We start from the raw sequence: 6,394 nt of genomic DNA on the forward strand, positions 1-6,394 counted from the left end.
TATTGTAGCGGTTCTTATGTCTGAGATTACATTTACAAAATAAAATACTGTGCATTCCATAAATGTAACAGTAGATGGCAGCAATGTGTTTTTTTATCATATGATTGAGAATCAAACTTAAGGGTCTCCCTAATCAAAAGGTAATTTGTTTTAGTTTTGGATAGAGGCAAATCATTAGAATGCCATTTATGGTTTAAATTGCTGTCCGTGTCCCTGCTAGGGAGATTTTGTTTTATTGTCCTTGTGACCACTGTAACCAGGAAAAAAGTGATTGGAAATAAAAAAAAAGAGGTGAGAAGAAAGCTTCCAATGGGGACACCTGTTCTAGTCACATTAAGTGACACAGCAAGCTCTGTCAGATTGGATGGAGAGTGTCTGTGAACAGCAATTTTCAAGTCTTGCCACAGATTCTCAATTGGATTTAGGTCTGACGTTGACTGGGCCATTCTAACACATGAATATGCTTTGCTCAAAACCATTCCATTGTAGCTCTGGCTGTATTTTTAGGGTCGTTGTCCTGCTGGAAGGTGAACCTCCAGCCCACTTAAGTCTTTTGCAGACTAGCAGGTTTTTTTCTAAGATTGCCCTGTATTTGGCTCCATCCATCTTCCCATCAACTCTGACCAGCTTCCCTGACCCTGCTGAAGAGAAGCATCCCCACAACATGATGCTGCCACCACCATGTTTCACGTTGGGGATGGTGTGTTCAGGGTGATGTGTAGTGTTAGTTTTCCGCCACACCTAGCGTTTTGCTTTTAGGCCAAAAAGTTTAATTTTGTTCTCATCTGACCAGAGCACCTTCTTCCACATGTTTGTTCTGTCCCGCACATGGCTTCTGCAAACTGCAAATGAGACTTCTTATGGCTTGCTTTCAATGGCTTTCCTCTTGCCACTCTTCCATAAAGACCAGATTTGTGGAGTGCACAACTAATAGTTATCCTGTGGATCTCTGCAGCTCCTCCAGAATTACCATGGGCCTCTTGGCTGCTTTCCTGATTAATGCTCTCCTTGCCCGGCCTGTCAGTTTAGGTGGATGGCCTTGTCTTGGTAGGTTTGCAGTTGTGCCATACTCTTTCCATTATCGGATGATGGATTGCCCAGTGCTGCGTGAGATGTTCAAAGCTTGGGAGATTTTTTTTTTTTATAACAGAACCCTGCTTTAAACTTCTTCACAACTTTATCCCTGACCTGTCTGGTGTGTTCCTTGGCCTTTATGATGCTCTGTGTTCACTAAAGGTTCTATAACAAACCTCTGAGGGTGACTTCTGAACGCAATTGGTTCCACTAGAGCTTAGTTAGGAGTATCTGAGTAAAGGGAGCTGAATACAAATGCACGCCACACTTTTCAGATTTGTAAAAAAATTGTAAAAACCATTTATCATTTTCCTTCCACTTCACCATTATGTGCCACTTTGTGTTGATCCATCACATAAAGTCATATATTTAACTAAAATTCCACGCTTTAAACTTCACAAGTGAAGTCCAATTAGTTAATTATAAAAGGAAGGGAATTTGGTGCTGCTTACAACAAATATTTGAAAATCGTGTGGTGTCACCTGGATTCTGCACAAGTCACGTTGGGACTTTTTGAATTATGGACATTTATTGCAAATAGATCTTAATCACAGATTTGGACTTTTATATATATATATTTTTTTTTTTCATTGGTTTTGGTTTGTGAATTTTTTGTGTTACTTGGTTTATTAAGGAATTTTTTCAGGTATCATATACTGATACAACAGACACAAGTTCATCATTTTTTCAGTTTGCTTTTACTTTTAGTTATGATATAAGAAGATTTTTGGATATTCATGTATTTTTTATTTTATAAAATAATTTGTATATGACACCACAGTTATAATTATACATGATTTTTAAATATTTGTTGTAAGCAGCACCAAATTCCCCTCCTTTTATAATTTTCAAGGGGTATGAATACTTTTTCAAGGCATTGTATGTCCTGAAACTTAAGGACCGCACGCCATCGTTATACATTGCTACTTTGATGTTAAATATCGTTGTTATAGCTGCCATAACCCCGGTATTTTTAAAAACGTTCGGCGGTCCTCTTTCAGATGAAAGTGGTCTCATCGGTGGATTCACCACAAGATCACTTTTATCGGTGGCATCAAATGTCACTTCTGCCCAATGCTCTTAAAAGGGGAAATTTTTTTTTTTTTTTTTTTTTACAAAAAAAGAAAGACATTTCATTTTTTTTTAATTGCATTTTAGTGTAAATATGAGATCTGGGGCCTTTTTGACCACAAATCTCATATTTAGGAGGTCCTGTCATGCTTTTTTTTTTCTATTACAAGGGATGTTTACATTCCTTATAATAGGAATAAAAGTGACCCAAACATTTTTTTTTAAAAGGACAGTGTAAAAATAAAAAGTAAAATAAATAATAAAAAAAAAAAAAATTAAAGCGCCCCATCCCGCTGAGCTCACGCGCAGAAGCAAACGCATATGAAAACGGTGTTCAAACCACACATGGGGTATCACCGCAATTGCTAGAGCGAGAGCAATAATTCTAGCCCTAGACCTCCTCTGTAACTCTAAACATGTAACCTATAAAGTTTTTAAACGCTGCCTATGGAGATTTTTAAGGGTAAAAGTTGTCGCCATTCCACGAGCGGGCGCAATTTTGAAGCGTGACATGTTGAGTATCAATTTACTTGGTGTAACATTATCTTTCACAATATAAAAAAAAATTGGGCTAACTTTATTTTTTAAGTCAAAAAAGTGTATATTTTTTCCAAAAAAAAGTGCGCTTGCAAGACCACTGCGCAATTACCATGTGACAAAGTATTGCAACGACCGCCATTTTATTCTTTAGGGTGTTAGAAAAAAAAAATATATATAATGTTTGGGGGTTCTAAGTAATTTTTTAGCAAAAAAAAAATTATTTTAACTTGTGAACACGGAGCTTGAAAAAATAGGCCCAGTCCTTAAGTGGTTAATACGCACTCTAAATAAGCTGTTAATGGTGCCAATTGCTTGGATATACACTACCTACGGCTGTGGGTATATATCTGTTTACCTTACACTGACCTGCCTTTGTTTTTATTGTGTGCTGTGTATGTTGTTTTTTATGTAGTTAAATATGTTGAATTCTTAAAAAAAAAAGAGAAATACATGACAAAATATTCCCAGAGGACTTCGGGCTAGTTAAGGAGAGACAAAACCAATACAGTCCCTTTAAATGCACTGCTATTATAAACACTATCTGCAGTTTGGTGGTACAGCACCAGAGGTTATATTAATTATACAATTTAGCTTAAAAACTTTAAGCCCAATAGAAGTATATAAGCCTTTTTTTTTTTTTTTTTACTGCTGTGCAGTCAGGCTTCATAAAAAGCAGACTATCAGATTATTTTTTTATGTGTTTATTTTTTAGGACGCTATCAAACTGTCCTGTGCAGGCAGTATGCTAGGGTCCTGGATTGCTGCTTTCACACTGACCACAGCAGTCTGAATCTCCAGCGGTCCAACACACACTTTGCACAATGCTCGGATCAACAACGATGCCCAGAGAGCATGAATGATGTTGACTGGGGAATGTGAAGAAGATTGTCAGATCGATGGGGATTTAAGCAGCCCATAGATTAAGAAAGTTTCTTTCCTTCTAACACAGGTGGAAGGAAAGAAAATTACTTGATTTCCCCATCAATACAGTCAGTGTTGATGGGGGGAATCCCTACTGCAGCGCTATAGCAGCCAAAAAATCAGACAGGATGGATCGACTTCAGTACAACAAGTCGGCCCATAGATAGATCGAAACTCGACCAGTCCCTGCGGAACCGACTGAGATTCGATCTATGGCCAGCTTTAGAACTTCTATGCTCTACATTACATGAGAGCAGCTACCCAGATCTAAAGCTTGCTGCCGGCTCAGTACAGTTTAAATAATTTTATTTTGTTTGATCTGTAGAACGTCCTTCAATATGCATCATACTTTAAAAGCCAGTTATAAACTGGGCAGCTGCCATTTTTGTTTAGCCTGACTAAATAACAACAGAAAAAAATAGCTTTGATTTGTCTTGAGATAAAATAGAAGTTTTTGATTTGCACACTGGGAATACACTCTACCTGTTCAGCACTTTAGCTATTCATCCAGGCCAAATTTCACCAGTCCCCTACACTTCCATCTGATGGTAATCTGGTCATTAAGGAATCCATTCTGTTTACAAATCTGCAACATGGAAGAGATATTCTTAAACAAACCAGGGGTCCAATCATAAATGTTTTCCAAGGATCAAACAACTTTCACACATTTTCCTAACTGGGTTTAATTGGGGGGGGGGGGGGGGGGGGGATACAAAATAGGCCTTCTAATGTAGGATTCCTTGCTGGCTCTCACATACAGAGAGCCTGATACATCAAAATGTATGTAGAAAAGAAGTTTCTCCTGGACACCAGATTTAAACTTGCCTTGGATGTCAGATAAAAATTCATAAAGCAGAGGAAGAACAGTACACAATGGGCTGCAGGACGCAGACTCACCCACCAAAGAAAAAGAGGTCTGAATTCTGGAGAATATAGATCTAGAGGTCTGAATTCTGGAGAATATAGATCTAGAGGTCTGAATTCTGGAGAATATAGATCTAGAGGTCTGGATTCTGGAGAATATAGATCTAGAGGTCTGGATTCTGGAGAATATAGATCTAGAGGTCTGGATTCTGGAGAATATAGATCTAGAGGTCTGGATTCTGGAGAATATAGATCTAGAGGTCTGAATTCTGGAAAATATAGATCTAGAGGTCTGAATTCTGGAAAATATAGATCTAGAGGTCTGAATTCTGGAGAATATAGATCTAGAGGTCTGAATTCTGGAGAATATAGATCTAGAGGTCTGAATTCTGGAGAATATAGATCTAGAGGTCTGAATTCTGGAGAATATAGATCTAGAGGTCTGGATTCTGGAGAATATAGATCTAGAGGTCTGAATTCTGGAAAATATAGATCTAGAGGTCTGAATTCTGGAAAATATAGATCTAGAGGTCTGAATTCTGGAGAATATAGATCTTATTTGTTGAATGGTCTTAAATTGTTTCAGTGGAACTATAAGCAAATTTAAAAAAATGAGATATTATACAGTCTGTCACCAACTTTACCACAGCAGTTTTGGCTTTTCTGATTCCCCTCAGGTTCTATTACCCGTTGATCCTGCTGGTAGGCCTGGCATGCACATGTCAAGGACCTTTTGAAGCCACAATCCATACAGTGTTTGATCAAAGTAAGATGAGAGGGGGCTTACAATGACCAAAGGGATAGTGCTGTAAAATGTTGTAAAAGTCACCAGCAAGCCAATAAATTTAATTTCACTGTTTTAATGTGAGAGCCATAATTGTCTCCCTCATTTCCGGGCTTTACAGACTCTCTTGTTCAGGACAACATAGTGACTCATTTTTGTTTTAGAATTTTGGTGATTTTTGCAACATTCTATCCCAGCAGACTTCATGAACATTAGACCTACTTATCAATTATAAACATTTTTATAGTGCAGAAAATGTATGCATAGCATCAGCTTTGCATTCTGTATATTTCACAGTCCCTACCCTCAGGGAGCTAACAGTCTAAGGTTCCCATCACACATGTATACATATAAGTACACACAGACTTGGACTAATTTTGACAATAGTGAGGGGGCGCTAATAATACAATGTTTTTAGCACAATTAAATCGACAGTAACAAATTAATAGTATAACATTGTTAAACTTCATACATTATATACATCAAAGTGCAACTTGCTAAAAATTATTGTGAATATAAATAAATAAAAACGTCATTTGTAAAGTCCATAAAATCTTCAGTGATAAGTTACCAATGTAGTTCTGGGCTGATTCCTCACTGTTCTCATGATCATTGAAACTCCACGAGGTTAGATTATGCATGTAGCCCCAGACCGAGGGAGATTGACAGTTATTGTGTTTCTAACATTTGCAAATAATCACACCAACTGTTGTCACCCTCTCACCAAGCTGCTTGGCGATGGTCTTGTAGCCCATTCCAGCCTTGTGTAGGTCTACAATCTTGTCCCTGACATCCTTGGACAGCTCTTTGGCCTTGACCATGGTGGAGAGATTGGAATATGATTGATTGATTGATTGATTGGACAGGTGTATATTATATAGCTAACAAGCTGAGATTAGCAGCACTCCCTTTAAGGCCCCTTTCACACTACCGCAATTTCAGGGAATGCCTGTGTAAACTTGAGGTCCATGGACCTCAACTCGAATCAAAGTCAGACCTAAGCAGTACAGGGATTACTCGCACAGATATGAACGGTACTCATTGAAAATCATGGGGTACGACTTGTCATGTGACTTTGCAGTCCCAAGTTGCAGGACAAGTCATACAAGTGTGAAAGGGGCCTAAGAGTTCTCCTAATCT

This window comes from Aquarana catesbeiana, linkage group LG09, assembly GCF_042186555.1.
Source record: "Aquarana catesbeiana isolate 2022-GZ linkage group LG09, ASM4218655v1, whole genome shotgun sequence".
Taxonomy (NCBI): Eukaryota; Metazoa; Chordata; class Amphibia; order Anura; family Ranidae; genus Aquarana; species Aquarana catesbeiana.